Source organism: Gobius niger, assembly GCF_951799975.1.
Source record: "Gobius niger genome assembly, chromosome: 1".
Classification (NCBI taxonomy): domain Eukaryota; kingdom Metazoa; phylum Chordata; class Actinopteri; order Gobiiformes; family Gobiidae; genus Gobius; species Gobius niger.
The window spans coordinates 69,725,279-69,739,338 of NC_136852.1; positions in this window are offsets into that span (position 1 = coordinate 69,725,279).

The following is a 14,060-nucleotide window of genomic DNA, read 5'->3' on the forward strand; positions in this document are numbered from 1 at the left end:
TCTTTGGGATGTGCTGGAGAAGACTGTGCGCAGTGGTAATCCCATCATCAATACAAGGTCTTGGTGAAAAATGAATGCAACTCTGGATTTTTTGACATTGCAGAAGCTTACTGAAACAATGCCGGTGCAATCAAAGGCAAAGGTGGTCCAATGAAATGTGTGGCCTTTGTTTTTGTCACAACTTTTTTTGGTCAGGTAGCGTAGCAAAGCTTTAGTTTGAACCCCTCATCTTTTTACTGACACAAAATTCATGCCAGACCCAGCAAACTTGCCTGCTGTACGGACATTTATCCTCCTTCTGCCTCGTCTTTCACTGTCACAGGGACATCCTGTTGGAGCGGTGGGTTTGATCTTCAGACCATAAGCTCGGTTCATGGTCAGGAATACAGATCTACTGGCCCAAATTGGTACAGCTGCATCACCAAGTAAAAACAAAAGCTTACGTTTCTAAACCAGGCCTCTTCCAAACACATCATTTATACCGTGCCTTTATGGACGCAAAGCCCTCTACATTGCAAGGTGGGTCAAGTGTTATTGCATAGCGTACCGGTGTTGTGCTCATGGGCACACAGCGACCGTACACGATGCCAGCAGCGGAGACCAATCCTCCCAACCTTTTGTGGGCAGACATTTTGACCAACCAACCAAGCCACAGACTTCGGTGTTCCCAGTCCCTGCTTTGGCTTTCACTCAGTCACCGGGCAAATCCACAGTCGCACATGAGCTCAGTGGCCGCCTGATTTCCTTAACAAATACGCCTTTTCCCCCAGCGCCGCCGCCTCCCCGCTCTCTCCTCCCGCTCATTTGTTTAGCGTGGAAAAGCACACAATTAGCCCCTGCTTTGGATGAGGGCACCAGAAACCTGCCACATAAAGCCTCATTTGGTTTGCAAAGCAGGGCCATTTCTTTTCTGATTTTTAGTGGCTTAAAACAAATGGGTCCCGGTTTTGTTGTGAGAAGGGGGGTAGGGAGGGGGGTGCGCGATGGTGAGAAGTGTCTATTTTAGGTGCGACCGGGTCATCCGGGCTGGAGTGTGCACAAGAGCCTCTCCCGGATAATGAGCGAACAAGCGGCTTTGTGTAGGATGACCAATGGAGTGATCCCTCTCATCGGGACGAGAGGGCGAGAGGAGAGGTGTGTGTTTAGGGAAAGCGCGGCGTGTGAAAGACAGGATGTGAGAGGAGATTTGAATTTATGTGCAGCAACCGCAATGAGTGACGTCAAAGAAAATGCCCGTGTTTGAGCTCTCTCGGGACGGATTTCATCGTCACGGTTCAGAGGGCGTCTTCACTTACTTGGTCGGGTAATTGTTGCAGAAGTTTCGCCTTAAACTCTCAAGGGTGGACCTAAAGTATTTGTTCATGGTGGCACGAGTTCAACAATACCTTTATTTGTCAGCTTATAAATAAAAATGGGGCTCTTCTTTATGTTTAAGAGACTAGATGCAAGTTGGTCATTTTAGGCTCACTACTGCCACCTCAGGTCATACGTGTAACTGCATCTTCTATATTAAGCTCGTGCATGACGGCACTTCGGACCCGAATTAACACCTTTTTGAGTGACAGTGCAGGATTTTAGAGGCAGTTGTGGTGAACAGGTCTGAGCTCATTCTACACATTTTTAAACTCTGTATAGTCCCTTTAAATGGGAGAAAAAAAGGTAGAAATACTGTCAATACACCCACACAGGTCATATATTACAACACTGGCATTTGAAGGAAGTGCACTGGAAAAAGAACCATCGTTTTAAGGAAGAAAGGACATAAATCTACTTGAATTAAGGGATTAAATCTAAGGTTCGAGTAGATTTGGTCTGGTCTTAGATGAGATAGTAGTTCTAGCAGTAGTTATTCTCTTAATTCAGATAATTTTCATTGTCATTTCACGTAAAAAACAATTATTTGTCTGTTTTCAAGTGGGATTTATTCTTGTTCCATTGGCGCTATAGCATTTGTATCTTGGATTAGTTCAAACCGACTCAAATTCAACATAGAAGAACTTTAATTCAAGCAATTTTAAGTCATTTATTTCATTTAAGACGGTCATTTTTCCAGTGTTGTGCTTTACTTTGGGCTAATAATCAGCGGCTTCGGCCCTCGGTCTGTTTACAATAAAGAAAATCGGCAAGTACATTTCATTGAATTCTTTTTTACAAACCTTTCTTGTGATACTTGTACTTGTGGCAAGTTTAATTGTAGAGCATAATTCATGCACAAGGCAATTCAAAGTGCTTCACAGTTGCATAAAATTACAAGCAAACAGATAAAATCAATAAAAACATCAACATCAACTACAGTAAAAGGCAAGAGTGCAGATAAAATACTTTCAGTGTCATATGCATGGGCAAAAAGAACAGTTTCAGTCTGGATTTGAACATTGTCAGAGTTGAGGCCTGTCATCCTCGTGAAGACTGTTCCAGATTTTTGGTGCATGAAACTGGAACGCAGCCTCACCGTGTTTAGTCCTGACTCTGGAAACCACCAGGAGACCCCTCCCTGAGATGGGTCATACGGCTGTAACATGTCAGAGATGGACGTTGGTGCTAAACCATGAAAAGACTTGTACACAAGCAGAGCTGTTTTAAATTCTATTCTCTGAGTGACAGGAAGCCAGTGCAGAGACCGGAGCACTGGACTAATATGGTCGTATTTCCTGGTTCTTGTCAGGACTCGAGCAGCAGCGTTCTGGATGTACTGCAGCTCTGACAGCTCCTTTATAACTCATTGTGTACTTGTTTTTTACAACTCATGTGTTATTGAAGATATACTGCATGTACTTTTAACCTCTTGCACTCGGTTAAGGCTGAGTGCATTTTCTCCAGTTCAGCTTTACCCAAATCTTAAGGTTTCCCAACTGGAGCCTATAGGCCAGTGTAACACCCCATTTGAAAGCTAAGACCTACTAAACTGATCTTTTTCCTCGTGTTTCCTCTCTTCTATGACTTTTTTTTTTAAAGCTTTTTTGTCACCTTTTTGTCACTTTGTCATGTCAGTTTTTTCATCCTCGTTCACCTCTCATTTTCATCGCTATTTAGACACTTTTTTCAAGAACCTTTTAGATGTGGGTGCAAAAATTAATGTACCAACTTACTACTCAAAACAACAAGGCTGCTCCACCCACCTCTTCCTTTACTGCTGCGGCGCTATGACTTTATTTGCAAACTGTGACACAAACATCCCCCTTTAGCGAAACTGTGCCCAAACTATAGCTCTACAGTTACTCCTACTACTTCCCCAACCTGCTGATAGTGAGTTAAAAGCATGTAGCCTAATAATCAAATATTTGCCCACTCGCTAATGCAGCCACAGTGAGTCAATATAGGCTTCTCTGCCAGCGCCAGGTCAGGAAAAACACATGTGGTGTGGGAAAAAACAACAACAATGGGAAATCAATACTGACTCCCAGCATGAACACAGGCAAAAGTCAAGTCACTCAGGGCGAGGTTACAGCAAATCTACAGCCGGGACATGCAGCAGCGGGTTTAAAGGAGCTAGATGCAAGTTTATACTCACTACTGCCACCTCAGGTCATACGTGTAACTGCACCTTCTATATTGAGCTTGTGCATGACGGCACTTCGGACCCGAATTAACACCTTTTTGAGTGACAGTGCAGGATTTTAGAGGCAGTTGTGGTGAACAGGTCAGAGCTCATTCTACATTAGGACATGGCTGGAACATGTAGGGGGAGGAAAATACTTCATTAGCATTTTTAAACTCTGTATAGTCCCTTTAACATGTAAACAAAAGGATGCGAAGAAAATCCCCAAACTGCTGATGGAAAAGCTGTTGTCGTGTAAATGTAAGGCCAAAACGGCATTGACTTTTGTGTTGTAGCTTTTCATGACTTGCTAATGTTCTTCTTCACACCAGCGACATTACACACAAGGCCGTTGAGCATGAAGAAGTTTAGAGAACAGTCAAGGATAGAATATTATTTATAAATGTATCACTACTGAAAATTATGTATGATTGAGGCTTGGAAATATTCTTTTTCCTCAGCACTGATTTCTTAACTTTTAAAAACTTTAAAGAAATATGTAAAGAAATCACAGACCGGGCTTATTAACATTTTGAATTAGCTTAGAGCAGCTACCACATTTCTGTTAGATGTGCCGAGGTCACGACTGTCGACCAGAGAAGACTGGTCTTTTGCTGTCACGGCTCCGACGCTTTGGAACAGTCTTCCCTTAAATATTAGGACAGCCCAGTCTTTAGACATGTTGAAGACCCACTTGTTTTTGAAGGCTTTTAATTCATTGACTGCCAATGACATCTATAGACGTCAATTACGTTTTTCAGTGGGAACAGATGCAGCAAAGCAGGGGTAGGCTAGTTTGCGTCGTGGAGGCCAATTTTCATCATCGCCAAAACACCAAGGGCCGAACCTCAAGATTGTAGCCTTTTTTCTGCAAATGCCAAAGTTTTACATCAGTGGTTCCCAAGTCGGGACCCAACATTACCCTTGGATGACAGGGACAAATAAGCCAAATAAAACCTTATTGTCATAATTTGTCATATATTGTACAAAATATTGTGTTTTCCCACACAAGTTTTTATTGAACAAGCAGTAGATATGCCTTGAAATCTGAAATTCCGAAATCTGAAAAACGGTTCTGCGACCCACTTTTGGGTCCCGACCCACCAGTTGAGATTCACTGTTTTACTGTAGGACCAAGTGGGATATTCTGCCAGGGCATTTTTTGAATACTGATACTATTTCTTGCATTTTTACAGTACTGTAAAAGGAATTTGATCTCTTATTTGCATGATAATGTTTCTCAAAATCATTTTGAGGGCCAGAGGTTCTGTGCTGCAGGGCCAGATTTGGCCCGCGGGCCTGACGTTGCCTACCCCTGCAGTAAAGTGTGGCTAGACCGCCTTTGCTATGCCCAAATCCCGTCACACCTTGGAAGCTAAGCAGGAAGGGCCTGGCTGAGACTTCGATGGGAGACTGTTTGGGAACACCAGGAGGCCTGGGTGAATGTAGTGCCTGAGTGAGTGGTTGGTGGTGGTCGGAGGGGACGATGGCGCAGACTGGTTGCCTCGCTTCCATCAGTCAACAGTAGCTTACCACTACAGAGTATGGAGGGAACGTATAATGACGACAGTGTGGCGCTTTGAGAAACTTGGTAATACACGTAATGCGCTTTGCATTACGTGTACGGCATGTACGCAGTGCTCTTTGGATGCAATCACAGGCAGAAGTCGTAACTGTGACTACTTGTTTTGATATACTGTGATCTCAGACGAGGAAAGGCCTATGGCAACGAGAGTAGATGATCCAGAGAGAAGAGCGAAACGTAAGGAAAAATATAGGCAACTTACACTTGAACAGGTTTTGGTTAGTGGTGGTTTTCGTAGTAAGAGTGTTGGATCATGGTGGAGGAAGAGGATCAAGGAAGCAGACGGGTATTAGACCTAAAAAAGCCGCTGATGAGCATGCTAAAATGAAAGACCCCCCAATCATCCCATTAACACTTGTATTACCCCCCAGAGGGACTACAGAAAGGATTTATTAAGGTAAACAAGTTACTTAGTACTGTTTTAAATGATCAAGCTCCTCCCCCTCCCTCCTGATTGGACCAGGCGGGCTGGTTCACTGGAAAAGCTTGTCTCATTGGTCAATGTGGGAGATACTAGACTCTAATTACATTCAAGACCAGACCACATTTTGTAAAACATTTAGATTTCTACACTATCACTTTAATCGCTTTACTTCTAATCTTCTTGGTTGTATTTTAGCGGATTCTTTCCTCTAGTTTTTTGGCTTGGCACTTCAGAATAGAGTATTATTGCGTACTGCTACATTGAAAAACACTATTTCAGCTCAAGGGCTTTAAATATGCAGAGGACGGTTTTGTCTATGACGAAACAAAATTCAAGTAAGATCGCTTCAGCTGTAGATAAAGAAATGACCAGCATGAACAGGATTACTGTTATTATTGGGTACTGTGAAAGTAGGCGGAGTCACAGTGTACATTTTACTCATGCCCTGCTTCTTGTCCGAGCCTTTAACCTTGCAGCAGTACAAAGATGTGGTGTGTAGATAACAGCTTGTTGCTTTAATATTTATTTCAGGCATGCTAACTGGGAGAGCCTGACTGCTATAGCTGCTATGTTTACACACACTTAAAGGAGCCATACGTGCACAGTGTATTGAGCGTTTGAGAGCGCTCCAGTGCATTGAGAGAACCACGAGGTGCAGTGTGTAAACAGCAGGTGATTTGCGTGAGGGTTTGGGCCTAGCTCTCCAAAGACGCCTTTTGTTTGCTCTGGACTCCCGTGTGTGTGTGTGTGTGTGTGTTTTTATGGGCAACCAACAAAAGACATTTGAATTTCATGGGCCCCACCTGTCGGCAATTCCTCTGCTTTTAGGTGAAGGCGTGTGTGTAAAGAATTTGAATCCGTTTGTACCGGCCGTATTGACAAGGGTTTATGTAAGGGGACGAAACCGGGCAATCAGATCGGAGACAGGTAGTACTCTTCGTTACTGACTAGTTAATCAGTCACTTGATGAGCCGCTAAACTATTCTAGATTAGAGAAGTTGTAAAGTTTTCTTCTGAATTACTGTCTATGGGAGCAGTAATGTGTCCAACCACAAAGGCACTCAGATCTGTGCGTCACTAACGGCAGGTGAACAGGGCTTGTACTCACTCTGTCACCTCTTCAAACAGATCAGTGTTTGAATGCAAAACAACTTTCTCCAACAAACCTCCACACAAACAAAGAGAAAGTGTAATCAGACACCTTAAAAATCAGATTAGAAATCTTGGAGTAATCATGGACGTCTTAGTCTAATTAAAGGGACTATACAGAGTTTAAAAATGTTAAAATGATGTATTTTCCTCCCCCAACATGTTCCACCCATGTCCTAATGTGTAGAATGAGCTCAGACCTGTTCACCACAACTGCCTCTAAAATCCTGCACTGTCACTCAAAAAGGTGTTAATTCGGGTCTGAAGTGCCGTCATGCACGAGATTAATATAGAAGCTGCAGTTACGCATAAGACCTGAGGTGGCAGTAGTGAGTATAAAATTACGAACTTGCATCTAGCCCCTTTAAATCAATAACATCAGCAGCTTTTTTCCATCTCAAGCAAGATCAAAAGTACATGGTCAAAACTAAACTAATCCAGGCGTTTGTCTCCTGTTACAGCTGCTCACCAGAACACGGCAGCTCCTGAATCAGGAAATATTATCACATTAGTCCAGTACTCAGGTCTCTGCGGTGGCTTCCTGTCACTCAGGGAATAGACTTTAAAACAGCTCTCTTCACGGTCTGGCACCAAACAACATCTCTGACATGTTAAAGGGGCTAGATGCAAGTTTGCCATTTTGTACTCACTACTGCCACCTCAGGTCATATGTATAACTGCAGCTTCTATATTAAGCTCGTGCATGACGGCACTTCAGACCCGAAGTAACACGTTTTTGAGTGACAGTGCAGGATTTTAAAGGTTATTTAGGGCTCATTTTACACATTAGGACAGGGCTGGAACATGTAGGGGAGAAAAATACATAAATTTAACATTTTTAAACTCTGTATAGTCCCTTTAAAGCCACATGAACTATTTCTGCTTCTCTGCCTTTAAACAGAAGTAGCCCATGGTACAACTCAGGACTTTGTTGCTGTGAGGAAGAAATGCTAACTCCTCAACCAACATTCCAGCAAATGTTTTTCCTTCTAAAATGATTGATTATGCTTTTGTATAAGGAAATAACCCTCTAACACAGTTCCTAAATACTAATATCATGTTAATGCAGTTGAACTAAATTCAACATTTTTCTGCTCTCAATATTTTACAAACCCCCCAAACCATTTTAGTTTCTGATTAGGCGGGGAAAAAAATGCCCCAACAGTGGAACTTGAAAGGCATATCTAACCATAATCATGTTTACCATTCTGTACACAGACCCCAGGGGCTCAGTGTTGGCACAAGGGATTACTTCTGTTTGTACTGAGCAAACCAGCAGTGCTAACAGGAGACATTCCCCCGGAGCTTAGGCGGAGGGAGATAAAGGCGGCGTCTACCAGTAAATAACACGCTGCCACTGATTAGGATTAACATATGCAAATGAGTCGTTGCATCATGAAGCTCAAAGATTCTTGGCGATGCTAACGTTTTTTTTAGGCTAACGTGTTAGCACTGCGCCACGTGGGAAATGGATCCCTTCAATTTCATCAAATATTAGTGGTCAGATAACTTACATTGCTTGAGAGTGCAGATAGCGAGTGCTGGTCAAATATTACTGAATATTACTGAAGTAAAACACAGTATTCAAGGTAGACAGTTTAATTAAGTGCTATGAAAAATAACTTATGTGGCTTCAAAAACAAAAATCGCACAAAATCACAGCGAAAACAGACCCTTCCTTGTTGTGTCTCAATGGCATTGACAGTAGGCTACATCGGCACAGCGCCACCTACTGTTCTACTAGTGGAAAATCTGAAAAAGGGCCAAGACATCATTTAGGGACTGGCAACCATGTTTTTATGTGAATATAAGATGTTGGAGACATATTTCAGATCCGCAAAAAAAACAACTTCAAGCAGAACTAAGTAACTCATGCCCCTAGAGGCCATAAGCGCCACTGCAGGTGTCGTAGCATCTTGCGTTTTTTTTTTACTCATTAACTGTCCGTGAGAGTAAATACTACGCTGACAGAAAAGGCGAAAGGAGAGAGGGATATTGTCATTGTGCCACAACTCAAACTTGTCTGTAAACACTGCTAAAGCGGCGCTAGCCCACAGTTAGCTTTGCCTGTTACCCTGTTAGCTTCTTCTCCGTGATTCTATTAGTGTGTATTGGCGCCTCCGACCCGAGACAGTGAAGTTGCAAGTGTGGTTTTCTGGACCGAGACATCGGGGGGAGATGAAAGACCCCCCAATCATCCCTTTAACACTTGTATTACCCCCAGAGGGACTACGGAAAGGATTTATTAAGGTAAACAAGTTACTTAGTTCTTCTTTAAGCACTGTACTTAAGTAAATCGACTTAATTTCTGACTACTTCTGCAATTCAACACATATTTGCCTTTCCATGAGGAGTTTGCATGCTCTTTCTGTGTCTATGGGATTCCTCCAAGCATTAATACACATAAATGCCAATATTCCCATAAATGTGAATGGCTATGATTCGAGGTGGGTAGAAATTTACTTAAGAAACTTTTTGAAAAGCCATACTATACATAACTTTGACTTAAGTGCAACTATTTTGAAGTAACAGTACTCTTACTGGAGTAAACATTTGGGTTACTCCTCCTTCTTGTTTCATTACACTTTCCCTTTAACTTATTACCTTCTTCTTATTGTTCTGTGTATTGCCAAATTTAAATTTTCATCTACATGGTCTGAGACTCATGTACATGTCTGGTAATTACTATTTACTTAAGCTGCATATTTTGCCAATACTTTTTTACTTTTCTGCTATAGACTCTAGATCTCCCAATCAGTCCACACTCTTCATAATGTCAGTTTTCTTATAGTGGACTGAACTGGACGTTGCATTTCATTACGATGAGCAATTTCTCATTCATAATCCCTCGCCCTCTTGGCACTCCTTGTGTTTTATTGAAAGCTCATAATTCAGTGAGCACACCCCAGTCGTCTATTTTATACCATTTATCCGTCTGACGCATGAGAAAATGTTCGCCTCGTTAAATGTTATTGTTAAGATGTGACCATTGGGCTGAGAGACACGATCCATTTGAACTTAATTGGTTATAGAAACACCGCGGACCGCTCCCACATGTCCACGGGCTCCCACTCTGACGCTGAGTAAATACGTATGCATGAAATCGTGCGTGGAACTTTTGAAGGTTGATCAAAATGCTAGTTGGGGTCCGGCTCTGGCTTATTTTGCCTTTTTAAATAATTTTCTCATTCACATTTATGGTAACACTTAAAGGAATAGGCCACAGTTTTTGCATACTGAGATGTGCAGTGGCGTAGCAGGGGTATCAAGGGGCCCCAAGCAAGAATGTCGGCAGGGGGCCCCCTGGTGGCCGCTCGGTGTACTGCGCACTGGGAGAGAGGATGTCGTTTGGGCAGGAGTGGGTCACCTGACAATTCCCATAATGCAGTTCTCTGCGTAAGTTTTCCTCAGACCAGAAGGGAGAGGATCTTTAGGTCATCAAGAGTGTTGCAATAAACTGGTTTCACTAGTAGAAAATATAATCTGGTGGAGCCATGAGTTAAAAAAGGATGTCTGTCTGCTCATTATAAGTAAACATGACTCACTAAATCATCTATCAGGATGGGGATAAGCAGCGCCCCTGAGCATTTGTGGAGAGATGATGTAACTGCGTCACCAAAATCATTAGGAAGACTGTGCATATCAAGTGTTTACTGCAGGCTTCTGAAAAACGGGTTGGTTCATGGGGGCCCTTGACAGTTGGGGGCCCCAGGCTGCTGCCAAACTGAGCCTCTGGAGATATGCTCTGACCTTAGATTAGACGAGTTGATGCGTACCTGTGATGTTGTTAGCATTTAGCCTCTCCTTCTCTCCTCTATCGGGCCACATGGAGGTGAAGTAGATGCGACCCAGCTCTTCCATGTTTTCCTTATTTAAATATAGTTATGTGAGAAGTTACACGATCCAGGTACTGTTACACAAAAACATGTCGATTTTCTAAGCGGATAATCAATCAAACTTTATTTATAAAGCGCTTTTCATACCGAAAGGTAGAGGCGAGGGCCGCAATATTGGAAAGACGCCTCACCATGAGTCTTTTTGTTGACTTTAGGAATAACTAGGAGACCCCTGCCGGAGGAGCGAAGGGGCCGTGAAGGTTCGTAAGGTAAAAGCAGTTCTGAAAGATAAGAAGGACCAAGACCATTAAGACCATTAAAAACCATTTAAAGAACTTTAAAATCGATCCTGAAACACACGGGGAGCCAATGCAGCGATTCTGAAACCGGTGTAATGTGGTCCCGCCTCCTGGTCTTCGTCAGGACAAGAGCTGCTGAAGTTTGTAAAAGTTGTAGACCTGAGATAAAAGGGGGACTATATTGTAAGACGTAATAACACTATAGGAGCACTTTGACATCCGCGCAGTAATATTTTCACTTTACTGCGTGGACGTCAAATTGCAATACAATATAGTTCCCCTTTTTATCCACATTATAAAATATTAACATTATTTGTTAATAATTTATTGGCACATTTATAGGAATTTTCTTTGTTGCTCAGACCAGAACGTCTTCAGCCCAAAACCTTTACCATAGACTGTAGAACAGTAATGGACTCAGTGAGGGTGGATTGCCCCATAGCGTTCAGTGCAGGCTAACTGAAGCTCGTTCATGCACTTAAACATAAAAAATGTGGAATACAGGATATTGCACTTGTTAAGACAAACACGTAGAGGTCCGAATGACGAGCCCGAGTAATGACTAGAGGTAAGAGGTTTCAATGGAAGGTCCATTACCACAGGAACTTCCGGAACCTGCCTCTATTTTAGGCTTCAGCAGCTAATAGTGATGCCATGTTGTTTTTCACAGTATGTTTCTTTATATGCCTAACCTAACCTGCACACTGTGGCGTTGAGATGCTGAAAAGGATTAACAGTGGTTTGAATCTCAGTGGGACAATCCTGGATAAATCAGGTTCAAACTAACAAGTGGAATGCAGTTTTTGCGGCATCAAGTGGTGAAATTCGACACTGTCTTAAACGCTGTTTCTTTACCACTGCTGCCATGAATGCCGTCTAAAAACATGTACAATAGGCCAGGATGAACGAGAGCGTGCTTGAGAGTGCGAGTGTGGGAAAACGGATGCAAATTAACCCAAGGATATGATCCGGCATGGCGTGTTTACGTGCATGAGACCCATGCATATCCACTTTCCATTCATACAAGATGTAAATAATATAGCTGACAGATAGACAGAGACTTAATTTGGGGTAGATTAATTGACAATTGGACTCCAGTAATGGCAAAAGGGTTTTCCAAGGGTTTGTTCCAGGCTGAGAAATAGACATATGGGTTTAAACAGCCACTGTATGACCGTTAGCGTGAGATATACATTTATACAGTCTATTTCCGCTGATAACAATCAGAAAATTCAATTATCCAATAGCATCCAGCATTAATGTGCATTTCGGGGGACGTCTGAATCTGGGGCAGATTATATCATGTTTTTTTTGGAAAGGAATGCACTTATTTTATTCTACAAGAAGTTTTAAGACAGTAAGCAGTTTAACATGGCTGATTTAAGTTGAAGTTTTAGAACACATTCTTCATTTATAATATACTTACAGTACTCTCTCACTAATAGCCCTCTCATGTATATTCTCACGCGACATTTGTACTTCAGATATGAACAAATAACTCAAAGTGACTCATTATCACTTAACAAATGATGAAGAAAGCTTTGTACAAATGATGAAATAAGTATTTACAAAGACTTTAACCTTTATCCTATCCTATGTACTTTTTTTGTATGTTCTTCTTGATTTAGCTTTTCCTTCTGATGGTCATTTTTGACTGTGTTTCAGCTTCTGAGAGACTGAGTGAAATTTCAAATAAACCTTTCTCTTTCTCATGTCTTTTATATTGGAGATCTGCATTTTTCACCCTAACACCCCCTAACGTGCAAAATTATGAAACTCTGAAAATTTTAAAGAGGGGGTATTATGCTTTTTTCAATCACATAGCACCAGTCTATAGCACACTACAATGATAACCAAACCTTCTGTTGGTCTGTAAATGCAGTAAATTAGAAAAACTGCCTTGTATAAAATTGCTCTCTCAAAATGGCTGCAGCGAATGTCTTGAAATAGGCCTCTGTCTCTTTAAGAACCTCTGACCCTTTCCGACACGCCCCCTCCACACGCTGTCTGTGGCATCAGTGGGGAGGGGGTTCTGCTGAGGAGCAGTGGTTGGTTACTCGGTTGGTGACGAAAGCTCGGAGGCGTCTCCAGGAGGTGGGGGCGTTCCTAGGAGGACTCAGGCAAACCTATCCCTAAAATGGCTGCCATCAGAGGGACAGGAGACACCATGTGAATAGTGATGAACAGACTACAGATAAATTAAATATTGTATCATAATAAGACTGCAGTAAGAAGAAGAGGATAGCGCTCAGTGGACCGTACTTCCCACAGCAGAGTTCCTCCTAAGGCAGCTTTACTTCAGGCTGTGGGTTAGAGCTTTACCAAACTGACCTGATTATAAGCTAATTCGAAGAGGTACGTTTTGAGCCTAGTCTTAAATGTAGGGACTGTGTCTGCTTCTTTAACGTGGGCTGGGAGTTTATTCCATAACACCGGAGCTTGGTAGCTAAAGGCTCTGCCTCCTACAGTAATTTTGGAGGCTCGAGGAATCACTAGTTGCCCTGAGTTTTGAGAGCGGAGGGCTCTGGTTGGCTGATATGGAATGACAGCGTCTTGGAGATAGAGCGGAGCTAAACCCTTTATGGATTTAAATGTGAGGAGCAAGATTTTAATTTTTATTCTAAACTCAACAGGAAGCCAATGGAGAGACTTTAGCACAGGTGTAATGTGTTCTCTTCTACACACTTCTGTAAGAGGGTAAGCTCACCATATTTATTTTACCCCATAGAGGTGGGCCGCAGCTGCTTAGCATTTAGCATTGAAGCGGCTACATGCTACCGCTAACACCCTGATGAGCTAAAAGATAGAAGAAGTTACAGAGCTCTTATTGAGAACACATTCTGGCGATTATCTTGCAGTAAAAACTGTTGTGACAAGTGCTCCGAACGACCCCGGGATCCAGTTAATCCTGCTCGGAGTTGTAAGCTATGCGGCGCAGATTTTCTTTGGCACGCACTGGAAACCGCAGTACGGCGCTGGTGGGTGAGTTTGTCGACTTCTTGTATAATTTATGAGCGCGCACTAAACGGCGTCGCAGCGGGCAGCCGTTCATGTAAACAGATCGGGCCCTTCGCCGGCTGTTTGAACACAGCGCGGGGGGGGGGGAGGGCCCGGCGGAGGGGAATGAAAGGGCCCGATGGAAAACACGTGTGGGCTCGGAGCGCGCCCAGACGAGGTGGAAGTGGCGCAGTGTGAGGCTAAGGCGCGCTCGTAAAAAACTTGCAAACAT